The 12,458-nt window shown below is 44.3% G+C and overlaps 1 protein-coding gene across 5 annotated transcripts in view; it reads left to right on the forward strand.

Annotated features, from left to right (window-relative positions):
• ZMIZ1 (zinc finger MIZ-type containing 1) overlaps positions 1-12,458 on the forward strand; it is a 363,339-nt gene that overhangs the window by 47,064 nt on the left and 303,817 nt on the right. For all 5 annotated transcript variants that reach the window (XR_012764244.1, XM_075422954.1, XM_075422952.1 and 2 more), the window contains exon 2: positions 3,725-3,854. The gene's annotated coding sequence lies outside the window, so the exon portion shown is untranslated. The remainder of the gene's footprint in view (positions 1-3,724; positions 3,855-12,458) is intronic.

Raw genomic sequence — 12,458 nt, forward strand, 5'->3', positions numbered from 1 at the left:
ATCATGGTGGTTAAGAGTTGGTATTTTGATTTTTCTCTTTTTAGCTTGCTTGTTTGTTTTTTTACAATGAGAAACTGAGATTACTTCTTTCCTTGATAGTTTCATGGAATACTTATTTTACTATGTCTCCTAGATCAAGAGGTTGAAAAACAAACAGAAAAAAATGAAAACAGTTTTTTACTATGATAGCAACTTGACCCGTTTCTGTTAGCTCACACTGAGTGTGGGTATAATTCACCCGAGAAAAAGCAGCTGTTCCTTAAACATGGGCTGAAGAACCTTGAGAGCACTTTTTTGTTGCTGCTGTAAATTGTGTGAGGTGGTAATGGTGTGCTCCTCCCCTTCAAACCCTGCGTTGCTTTGTGTTGTGAACACGGTTTGGGGAAGGGGCTGTTACAGCAGTGCTCTGATCCAGATCCTTTCTCTAGTTCTTGTTGTAATGGAAGCAATAAACGCCAGAGAGCTAGAAAATCCGATAAACTAGAAAATCTCCCAGGTGGGTTGTGTGTAATGGAGGCTCCCGCTGACAGAGTAGCTCCCCAAAGGGCTGACGGGGCTCCTGGCAGGGGTCAGGCAGGGCGAGGTGAGCAAGCTCTTTGCCCAGTCCCTTGGTGCTGACTGGAAGGGAGGGGAGTTACTTTCACAAAACTGTTAATTTTCTGAACTTAAAAAAAGCATCTGGGTCTATTAAATTATGAACTAGAATCCTGGCAGACATCGTGCAGAATCTTCGCGTTTAACTGGGGTTGGATTTGGGTAACACCTGGAAAAAAAACTGTTTTTGTTGTGCAGCTGGGGGAAGAAATCTGGCACTGATCCTCCAGAAAGAAGGGTTAATTTTTAGTCAAGATCACATTTCGGAATCCCTGGTCCGGGTTTCAATCATCAGCTCAGGTACTGTCCAGAATCAGCGCACATGGTGTGAGGCATAACGAAAACCCAGCTCTAGCTGGTGGAATTGAGGATGATTTTTATGAAGCTTGATATAGTAAAGCAACTCGGCTAACTCCACTGCAGAAGTTGACTCGCACCATCTGAAGGTGTTTGTCTTAACATATGCCTCTTCATTTATCTGATGTTAATGTCAGTGGTTTGTTGGGTTTCGATACAGTGTTTCCCAGTTTTCTGTTTGTTTCCTTGCTCTAGTGGCTGTATACCCAAAACATTTTGACATTTTTCTTATACAAATTATCTCTGGCCCTGCTAGATATTTAGTGAAGTCTTTCAGTACCATACGTTTCTCCATGTAGAATTTGACTTTTGGGTAATGCGTTATTTAATTTCATTTTATTTCCTTTTCTTGCGTGAGGATTTGAGACCAGAACAATCTCGTGTTCTTTGGGGCAAATGATGTTGAGTCAAAGCTACATCCCTAAGTGGCACTTACACAGATTTCTCTCTCCCTGAGAATGTTGGTAATAAACTTTATTTTTTTTGCACTTAGTCGTCTTTTTTGCCACCTCTTGATTTTATGTTGGATTAAAAATATGCTTCCTCTAGATCTTATACGTCTGCTTTAAACTAGTTCTCCTACCAGTAAGAGTATGAAAGTAATTTTATTAAAATTGTAATTAAATTTAAAATTGTAAAATTTTTAAGCATTTGAGATGTAACCAGTGTATTGGTTATTAGCAGACTTCGCCTGACATATGAAGGGGGGGTTCTCTTAGCAGGGAGAAAAATGCTGTTTAAAGCATCCTTTTGATTTAATAATGAACAAGAAAATCAAATAATGTATGTGACTGAGGGATACGAAAGTAGTGTGTGGTTGAGAGGGGGTTACAATTTTTTGTTTTTCCCTCCTTTTATTTTGCAACCCGGCCTGTGCTGAGCTGCTCAGTAGGCATTGATTAGCGCGTAGCCTCGGGATGTACACATGTCTGGAGCGATTCGCTGAGGGTCGCTGCTTTTCCCGTCCCCGAAGCGAGGGCTGTAGCACCGCTTCCCTCTTTTTAAATTAAAAAGTGTAACAATTGGAGTACTCCAGGTGTTGGCTTAAGTTGCTTTGCATCGATTAGTATGAGAGGGCTGAAATCTGACAGACAGCAGAAATGCGGCCGAGGGGTGCAAGGCGTGGAGACGGTGGAGTTAGCAGTGTTGGAAGGTTTGCCGTTGGGGAACGGGTTGGGGAGGCAGGTTTTCGAGCAGGTACGTTTCTGCATCGGGACGCATTCTTTCACGTTGTCAGATGATTGCTAGGCCTGTTTATGGGTGAATGTAACAAGGCAGAAGAGGTTTTTGAATCACCCATCTTGTTCTTTCTCTCCTTAGTGCACATTTTCTGTGTAGTGTTTTCTGTGATCTTTATTTAGTTTTTCATTGCTTATTTACACTGCCACTGTTACTTCATGAATTCTTTAAATCATTGCCTATCTAGAGGGGAGTCTGGACAGAATTATTCTTGCAGCTTTAAGTCTTCCTGACAGGAGGAGAGAGGAGGAGAGAGCTTTTGTCCCCTAGAGAAATGCAGGAACTGTGGCCATTTAGAATTGAAGGGACGCGGTTGGCTTTGAGGGAGATGCTGTGATGGGAGTGCTGCCTTTTGTGCCGTTTCCTATCTGTTGGGGCCCCTGGTATAAAATCTCTTTCGGGAGACTAGGATCCGTATGCAGTTAGCAGACGGGATAATTATCTTTCTGAGGGATGATAGAGGCGTGTGGTCAACTGCAAGGTAGTGTAGACTTTTATCTTTATTTTGACAACTTGGGTTCAGATTTTCCATGGGACAGAAAAGGGTAGAGTTTTTCTGTATGAATAGAAGCCAACAAAACGTGATGGAGAACAGACTGGACGTGTTTCCCTTTGCTCATTCCCCGTGGAAAACCTTGATTGCCACTTCCTCAAATATGTTAATGTCTTACATGCACCCTTTAAAATAATTTTCCACTTCATTTTCCTGCCTTTCATCAGAGGCAGGTACTGGAGGTAGGGAGGGGCCCATTAAATCTGGATGTCTCTAAGTCTCTTCGAATTCATGTTAGGAGTAGGGCAGAGAGAGAGGTGGTCTGAGGTAAAGGATTACGGTTTTATGGGAGTGAAGCTGAATTTCTGAATGGTACCTTTAGTGACAGAAAGGCTTTTTGGTTCCTTTTCCCTTCATTATGGTACTTATTATTTTTTTTCCTCTTACTGATAGATTCGATATAGCTGGAGTAGGTTGCCTTAAGAAAGCAGATTCTCTTAAGAAAGAGTACTGTCTTAAAAAGAAATAGATGTTATGATTAGTTGCATATACCTCATAATTCTAGGCATGATCCTTTCAGGGAACAGTACATAAGCACTTGAATGTCAGTACATACCTGTATGTTCAGTATGCATGTTGGAATTTGCCTTTTGCCAACAATTTTTGATAGTGAATGTGGCTTATTTGAATTTTTAGAAGTGGGCGTGAGCTTGGCTGAAGCGTATTTGCTTAATAGAATGGGTACTCAAGAATATTTTTGAATGGGACTTTATCCCATTCTGGTATGGGACTTTATCCTGTTTTGATGTGAATCCATCTTTGTTTTTCTTAGTTGTGGATGACATGAGCTTTGTGTTCCATATTTTGATAAGATGATGATAGAAGGAGAAAATACAGGGCAGCTGAAGTTGGTATTTCGGAACTGGAGAAGGAGAGGCATAGTAGCTCTTCCAAAGGATTATAATCTGTAGCCTCTTCAAAAAATAATAAAAGCTAATACTGATTTGTTTCTTCTTTTTCTTTTTTTTCCCCACCCCTTAGGAAATACTGTTGTGCTGAGGGAAGAAAACGGCTCCCTGCCCCCCCCCTTCTTCCCCCCCCCCCCCCCTTCCTTCTTGCCTGAATTAGAAGCTCCAGGAATGTGCTAATTGGCAGCGGCCTCTTCAGAAAGGTAAGAGGTAATTGTTATTTGCTTTTCGAGGTGTCTTGCCTGCTCAGCTCCTTCTGGAAAAGGAGGGTGATGTTAGAAGAAGCTTGTCTACATAGAGTTTAGGCAAATCTGCTGGTTAAAGTGAATTGCCCTTCTAACAGTGTGATGCAAACAGAAGCTTTGTGGGCTTCTCGCTCTACTTCTATGTACAGGATACAGTCCCTTGGGAAAAACTAGAAGACAAGATGCATTTTGAATGCTTCAAGAGACAAAAATTATGTAACTGTTGTACTGCAGACTGATTAACTAAATCTTTGTCCAAGTATCAGCTTAGATGAGAAGACAATGAGTTAGGTCTGGAGAAGCTGAGCTGAAGAATTGTGTTTCAAAAAGTACTTCTTTTATTATTATCGTACATGTACATCTAATCAGATGAATATAGATTTTTGGTTGTTTAGGTGTGTGTGATTATTTTTTTTAACCTGATTGTCTTTTCTGGGGTGCTGCATGGTTTCATGGCTGGTTGTGCCACTGACAGATAAGATGGGGACCAACTGGAGCCCCAGCTCTAGCTCCGAGTGGTGTGTTTTGGGAAGAGTTGGAAACAGATGGCAATTCTTCACCTTTACAGACTTTTTAAAGTTTTGGGTAGAAGTGCAAAATGTGGTGGGTAAGAGTTCAAATGCAGTGCCTTTTTTGTAATACTTCTAAGCAATTGAATTCTGTAGTTTTCTGGTGATGTGATCCGCATGTAATCTATGTCTGTCTTGCACTTCAAGACATTCAATTTATGTGTTGGGATATATAAAGTACAAAAAAATTAGTGCTGTGATTTGTGGAGCATCCTGAGCTGCATGGTTAAGCTCAAGTCAACTTGCTATACAAATGACATATATATTTTAGTACCAAAACTCAATGTTTAGATTTGTGTTTGCTTGGGAACTGGCTGCAGTGCTTTGAGATGTCATTTCCAATTCCATCTTTGACAGATGTTAATGCTCCTTGTAGTGGAGGCAATATCTGCTGTCTAGACCTCAGCCGTTCCAGTTCACAGCTGATGTCTTAACCAGCTCTGAGAAGGGGTTTATGCTAACTTGCTAGGCTCTGAATTGGGGAGGCCAATATAAATTGTTCTGCCAGATTTGCTCTGTGGTGCTAACCTTTGTGGAGGGTTTGGGAAGACAGTGTGATGCAGTAATGTCTTAAATTGCCCCAGTGAGATTTGTCAGAGTTCATTTGTCAAACCCCTCAGACTGACTAAGTGCACGAACTTATCAAGGCTAAGCTGCAGACGGGTAGTGTGCCTTGGGACGTTCTCTTTCTCATTCTCTATCTCATTCTTGATGGTGCAGGGGCAAGCTAAGTCTTTATTGAAATGGCCGCTACCAGCTGCCTGGCTGCCTTCTGCAATAAAGCTAATGACCTAATGGGCAAATGTTTCTTGGAGACCTTCAGCTGAAGCAGAGACAAGGAGAAACGTACAGACCAGCTAAAGGGTTCTCGAGGAGTCTGCAATTCCCCAGGGCTCCTGCTATGTAATTACCTGTCTATCGCTTTGTCTCCTATCTTTTAATGCAGGAGGAGTGTCAGACTCCAGGCCGCTAATCTTTGTTACTATGGCAAGGCTGGCTACACTCTTCTTGCACTTCAAAAATGGCAATCGCCGGTCCCCAGCTGATTCCCTGCATCTAACTTGAAAATGGATGATAGCTTTTCCCCTTGGTGCCAGACAAAATAACGCAGCTGCCTGCGCTGTAGCAGGCAGGCCTTGCCTCCGCTGCTGACGCTGTGGCGTGCTGAGAGGAGGAGCCTGCCGAAGCTGCCCTGTGGCCTCTGAACCTGTTTTCTCCCAGACAAGGGAAGGCTCTGTAAAATTCCTTTGAAACGCAGAAGTTTGGGGCACACGGAGACATGGGAGGCTTGGCTGAGTTGCAGGTGTGGAGGAAAGCCGCTGTTAAGATCCGTAGCTCCAGCCGAGTTTTTGTACGGTTTCTGAATGCCTTCAAACTCCCTGGGCTGGGGGACTGAGGGAAGCACAAGCTTTGCAAGCTGTTTTGCAGGATCGTGGCCATCAGTTATTGTCATTATCTCCCTCCAAGCAGGCTGAGGGAGCTGGGCTTGTTCGACCTGGAGAAGGCTGCGAGGGGACCTAATATATGCTTATATCTGAAGGGTGGGTGTCAGGAGGATGGGGCCAAACTCTTTTCAGTGGTGCCCAGCGGCGGGACAAGGGGCAATGGGCACAAACTGAAGCAGAGGAAGTTCCAGCTGAACGTGAGGAAGAACTTCCCTCTGAGGGTGACGGAGCCCTGGAACAGGCTGCCCAGGGAGGTTGTGGAGTCTCCTTCTCTGGAGATATTCAAGACCTTCCTGGATGCGGTCCTGTGCAGCCTGCTGTGGGTGACCCTGCTTTGGCAGGGGGGTTTGGACTGGGTGACCCACAGAGGTCCCTTCCAACCCCTACCATTCTGTGATTCTGTCTTAGGCAGGGATGTGCAGCTCTGCACATGCCAAGTGCCTCTGCTCGGTTCGTAGGGTCAGCCAAGAGGCTGCGCACAGCCCGCTGCTGTTTCTCTCTGGCTGGATGCATCGGTTTGCCCCTCTAGCATGGCACTGGGAATTTGGAGGGGATTCCCTGCCTGCTGCTCCCCTCCGCCTTCTCCTGCCAATGCTTCCCGAGTTGCAACATGTCAGATGGACCATCCCTCCGAAGCCACATTTGGGAACGGCTCCAGCACGAAACCACCCTGTCTCTGGGCTCCTTCCCATCCTCGCGAGGAGAGGGAAGCTGTCCCCGTGTTGGACAGGGGCCTTTTCCAGCCACCGCAGCGACTTGCACACCCAGGAAATCTGCGTTGCTGAACTCCTTTATGGTACCTCTGTAAAACATGCTTTAACTGTCTGCAAATGTGTGGTATTTAAGCAGCGGAGTCTGTATTATCAAATGCAGTCATGCAGACTGTGTTCCTCAGGGTGAAAAGCTTTGGGAGGAGAGGCTAGATGTGATAGTGAAATTAAAATTAGATAGAGAACCAAAGCAAAAAGAAATCTGCCCTGTGTCTTGGGACTAGAGCAGGTTTGGGAAGGGTGGAGGATGGGGAAGCATATTCCCCTTCCCAGGCTGGGAATGTGGAAGGGAGATGGAAAGGAGGGGAGAGGCAGGGCAGGGACCACTCAACAGAAGATCAGGCTAGTGGTCCACAGCTGTGTTTTGTTTGCTCCTTTAATGCTATGCTTTCCTCCCCTGTTTCCTCTAACTACATTTAGGCAAAGGTAATTTTCTTATTTTTTGTTCCTTGAAAGAGCAGTTGTAACTCTGTTCAGATTGTTTCAGACGCTGTGTTTCTTCGTGCATCTAGAATGATGATTTTGCCCTGATTTTTGGAAGAACTTTTATTTCACTCATTATTTCCCACTGTTTTCCTCTCTCTCATTTGTGTCAACCTGAATGGTCGCTAAAGGACAGCTGATACTGCTGTGAGCTAACATTTCAGGTGGGTGACAGGGTGGATGTTAAGCAGTGTGCCTGTAATAACTTACTTGTCAATGGGAAGCTTACCCTGTTTATTTGTATTTCTCTTTTCATATATAAATCAAGTTCATAGCTCTTGAGCCTTCGTAGAGCATTTCAACAAGGTGTTTGTTTCAAGTATTGGATTCCCCCCCCGCCCCCAAATCCTTTGAGATAAGTTTGGGGTTAGGATTTCTCACTCAGGGACTGTATTCAGTAAAATAAATTGTCTGTCAAAGGTATATTGCACCTTCTGAGAGGATGACAGGTTCTTCCAGAGTCCTCAGTTTGCAAAGCCTTAACCATCTCCCAGTTTAAATCAGGACTTTACCACTGCCTAAGGCCTTGAAGTACTCAAATTTGTGTTAACAATGAGCCTGTGCTCTCTGGCTTTTTAATGAAACCTTTGATACTTCTCTGATTTTCATTTCATGAAGGTTACAGGTTTTAATTTTTTATTCTGATGTGGAGAAGATTTAAATCTCAAAAAATTTTATTGGAGAAGAAAAAGAATTTCCATCCCAGCAGTGCATCTTTCAGGTCATTTGTGTGTTTAGAACCTGTTTACTATGTAGCATGTTTAAAAAAATAAAAATTACCAAAAAATCTGAAAGCTGGATGCTTATTTTGTACCCTCAAAAGATTGTCTTAAACAACACAAACACACAGAAAATGGGGAATTCGAAGTTGAAATTAGCTTGTTCTTGGATTCTTTCTTATACGAGGTCTGAGAAGTATTAAGAAGTGGGTTAAAAATCTGGCGTATCTAGGCACAAGAAGCTATGTTACAATGGTACCAAGAGCTGTGGTGTTTTTTTGTTTTTTTAACTTTCTTATCCTTTCAGTTGCCTGAGTCAGCCCTTTTCAGGGGGCAGACTTCCCAGGTCCCATGAAGTGAATAGGGTTTGCGGGGAGAGGTGGTGAAAAGATTGGGAGGGCTTGCCTGGGGGCATTTGTATCTGTATGGAGGGCTCCAAGGTATTGTCTTCCCCATGTGGTGTAGCTATGGCAATCACCATTTTTTTGTCGCTGGTTAAAACCCTTCAGTTCTTTAGCGTTTGCAGAGCTCGCTCCGAGTTGCTTGGCTTTCCTCCAGCGTCAGCAGTTATGGTCTGCCTGCCTTAGTTGTCCTTAGTGCGGTGAAGTTCTCGGTACTCCTCGTGATCTTTGTGTTTGAGGTGTACAGACCTACTTCTGAACAGAAAACTGAGTTTGCTTATTTAGGAGCAAGTCCTACGTGGAGTGGCGTGTTTCCTTGTGCTGGGGCCTCCTCTTCTTCCCTGCTCCACCATCCCAATGGACTGCGGTTGGGTCACTGGTCAGCTCCTCTTTGCATCCGCTGCTGGGGGTTGGAGGGATGCTTCTGGAGGGCAGATGTCTGCCCACTGTTACTCCTGGTGTGTGAATTGCCCTGAGCATTGAGGTGCCTTGTTACTCTCTCTGGAGCTTTGCAGGCCTGCCAGGAGGAGCTCTGGCTTGAGTGGGAGTACGAACTGACAGTCTGCAGGAAAGAGTTTTTGGAAAAAGCCTGTGGTTCTGATCCATAATTAGTGACTGAGAGGAACAAAGTGTAGCGCACGGGTATGAGTGTAGGTGGCAGGTTTTGGTATTTTGCTTTTGCTTGTATTACTTGTTAGACCCTCAGAAAGCAAGCTGGAAGGCCCAAATCAGATTTGAATGTTGTCATTGAAGTTAGCGATGGAAAAAGACCTGGTTTGTTACCTGATTTCCGTACGAGTGATGACTGTTCTCTTCTGTTAGGGAACGACCCATCTGGGTGTGTACTGCTCCATCCTTCAGCTATGCAAAAATACTTGTGAATTTCTTACATATTTCAACAATTTGCCCATTCAGATCAATAATAAAAACCAAACCAGCAGAATTTTTCTTCCCTGAAACAAGTATTTTGAAGTATGAACCCGAAATCATGAGCTGATGTCTCAAAACCACGTTTCCCGGTTTTGTTTCTGTCTCTTCCACTGTGTCTGGTATACGCGTGGTTTGAGGTCTACAACACGTGGTGCTGCCTGGGGCACTGGGAGGACTGGGTGGTGGTGCCAGTATCGCCGATCCAGCCTCATCCCTTGTGGGCTTACCCCGTGGGAAGACTCCGGTGCAGTGAGCCTGAGCATTACAGTAGAGAGCTGCGCTAGCATCTTGTCAGCTGGAGGACAATAAGGTGTTTGATCCTGTGGGAAGCCTTGTTTTGTAAAGAAATTTTGCCTAGAATATTCTGTGCAGATTTGAACTGACTGGGTAAATTTGTCCTGGGAAGTGCTTTGTAACATGTGGTCTGAAACATGTTTGATCGAGTGCTGATGGCCTTTAAAAGCCAGGTGAAGTGCATCAGTGACTCATGGTCACTTACTGCCCTGCTGTGTGATGTAAACCAGACCTTCCTTTGGTGCCTGCCCATGTACAGCCTTGTCTGGCTGCACTGTGAATTCCAGGCTTCTGCCTAGACTCTATAGTTCATAACCTTAACGCTCTCCTCTCTTGAAAGAGGCATCTTGAATTGCTTGTAACATAAATACAAAGTTCATAGTCACTTTGGTGATATTCTCCCTATGATTTACCCTGATTCAACAGAGATTTAATCTAAATGTTAGGGTGACCCAGGAACTTTTATTTCCACTTCCCCTCAACAACTTCTCCCCCACTCCTCCCTCAAACTATGAACTATGATCTCTGTGTCCTCTCTGTGGGCATTGTTGCAAAAGAACGGATGCTTAACTTGACAAGGAATATAAAGGAAGAAAAAGGGAAGGTGGGTGGTTTGTGCAGTTTTTGGGTTGGTTTTACTGTTTTACTTCCCAAACACCTTTAGGTATTTGTGACGTTCTTAAGATCAATTGAATAGAGATGAAAATTGGGTATATGAAGTGAAACACTGTTTGCCTGCAAAATGAGCAGCTATGATACATTTCAGTCTTCAAGATGCTTGGCTAAAGAATGGTAACATACGTTTTTTGCTGCTGGAAATTGAGATTTTTTGGCGGTAATATGCAACTGTGAAGTCTGTAGGCATATACTGTAGCAGAAGCTGTCTTTATTCATATACAGCACATGGCATTTGGCTTGGGAGAAAGTTCTTTACTCTCTAAGAAAGTCAGGTTTTTGATGGAACTGATTGCTGTTTGTGCTTCGTATTTAAAATTATTTTATTATGGAAAGACAAATGAGTTTGTGTTAATGATACTGTTGTTTTCCCCCTGATCCCGGCAACCCAGTGTATTTCCCTGGCTCGCTGCTCTTTCCATGCTGTTTCTTTCCAAGCTTGTGATCGTAATTACAGGGAGAAGTAGATGATATCCATCTGTATATTCTAGCAGCGAAGTTGAGCCTTGGAGGAGTTTTGGACTGTGGGCACTTTCCTTCCTCGCCTCTCTAAAAGCGTTTGTGGTGTGCTGGAAGGGTACTGGGGGTGTCAGTCCGAATGGCCTAATAAGACCCTGTTGGTGTAGGGAGAATGGAGAATAAAGGGGAAAAGATGGAAGCGTGCGAGTGGTGGTTCACTGGTGTCACGTTAATAGAATCCTCAAGTGAAGTGCTCATTCATTTTAACCGGAGGTTAATTAATCAGACGGAGTAGATAAAATGATAAGCTGCTTTTAATGAAGTGAAGCAGCTTTATTAGCAGTAAGCAAAATGCAAAATATTTGGTCTCTGGCACATGTGGTTTTTATGAGGACTGTGGTTTGCCACCAGCTTTGGAGCGCGCTAGCCTTTTTCTTGCTGCACGCTGCAGGCCGTGCGCTCTGCGTGTTTCTGCGCGTGGCCAGTTCAGAATGCAGGAGATCGAATCAGATCAGAAGCAGGTAGAACATTTTAGAAACGGAAGAAGAAATGTTCCTTTGCAGATCTTTCTCTGTGCCGGAGACCGGCATTTGCCAGCTTTCATACTTCGAATGCCGTTGTTTCCCTTTGGAGAGAACAGGCTTTATGCATACACCGCAAGCCAGCAAGCAAAAACCCTGTGTGGATTTGCGAGAGAGTGGTGCCCTTTGCAAGGCAGCAATGTGATACCGCCTGGTAACTGCTCACACAGCCCCAACCCAATCAGTAGTTATCTACCAATTTGCAATTTAGGAACAGAAGCGCACGGGGAGCAGAGATGGCATGTCACCGGCTATTAAACCGGAGCAGGCTTGCTTACTCTTGTTGGAATGATCTTCTGCTCTCAGCAGCGCGTCTGTGCCGTTGTGGTGTTGCGCAGCAGTTCCTCTGAAAAGCTGTAGAAGCCGTCAGACGTGCTACGATGTGCAGGGCAATGCGGGGCTGTAATGGGAAATACCTAAAAAGTCATAGATTAAGTGAATGAACGGTCATGTATAAAGAGGGAAGCTTTGTGGAATGATGAAATCATTTACTTTGGGCTAAATTAAATTAGCATAAATGTCCGCATTGAGGCTTGAAATTAACTGCACTTATGACTATGTATAAAGATACTTTTTAAAGTAAACTCAAATTAGCAATTTGTTCATAAAAGTCACCTCACAGCAAACTCCTCGCCAAAGAGTGATGCAAGAAGGTGACTGTAGTTCTGTGGACTTGGAGACGTTGAGCTGGTAGATGGTGTGATTTGAGGATGGGATGCTGGCAAGTAAATTGTCTTCCCCCACCAGCCTTTCCTTAGAAAACTGCGCTTCCCACCGCCATTCAAGTGTAAATCCCTTTGCAACAAAGGGGAGGCTGGCAGCTCCACCGGTTCAAGAGTATAAGTGATCTCGCATGCTTCAGTTGAAAGGTTGAATCCCTGAAATGGAGAATGCTGCTATAGAAGGAACCTCTCAAAAGGCTGATGAGAATGGCAGGGGGAAAAGCTGTTGAGATCCTTGAAAGCACGCTGGCAATTTTTGTCTTTACCATAAAATGACCTCGAGAGGAGCCTGACAAAGGGAACGCTGCTGTTCAGGTGAGGTTGCAATCACCAGCTCTAGGAGCCGGATTTTACTCGCCGTCCCCCTTAGGAACACAGCATGCTGCTCTACTTGCCAGCACTGTATGTGGTGCCAATGTTTTGTCTACAGTATGCATCGAGTCCCTTTTAGTTTTCCTGTTTGGATTTTTCTTTCTAACAACTTTGTGTTGCGAGTCTCAAAGCTTCAGAAGTG

This window comes from Opisthocomus hoazin, chromosome 6 (assembly GCF_030867145.1).
Source record: "Opisthocomus hoazin isolate bOpiHoa1 chromosome 6, bOpiHoa1.hap1, whole genome shotgun sequence".
Taxonomy (NCBI): Eukaryota; Metazoa; Chordata; class Aves; order Opisthocomiformes; family Opisthocomidae; genus Opisthocomus; species Opisthocomus hoazin.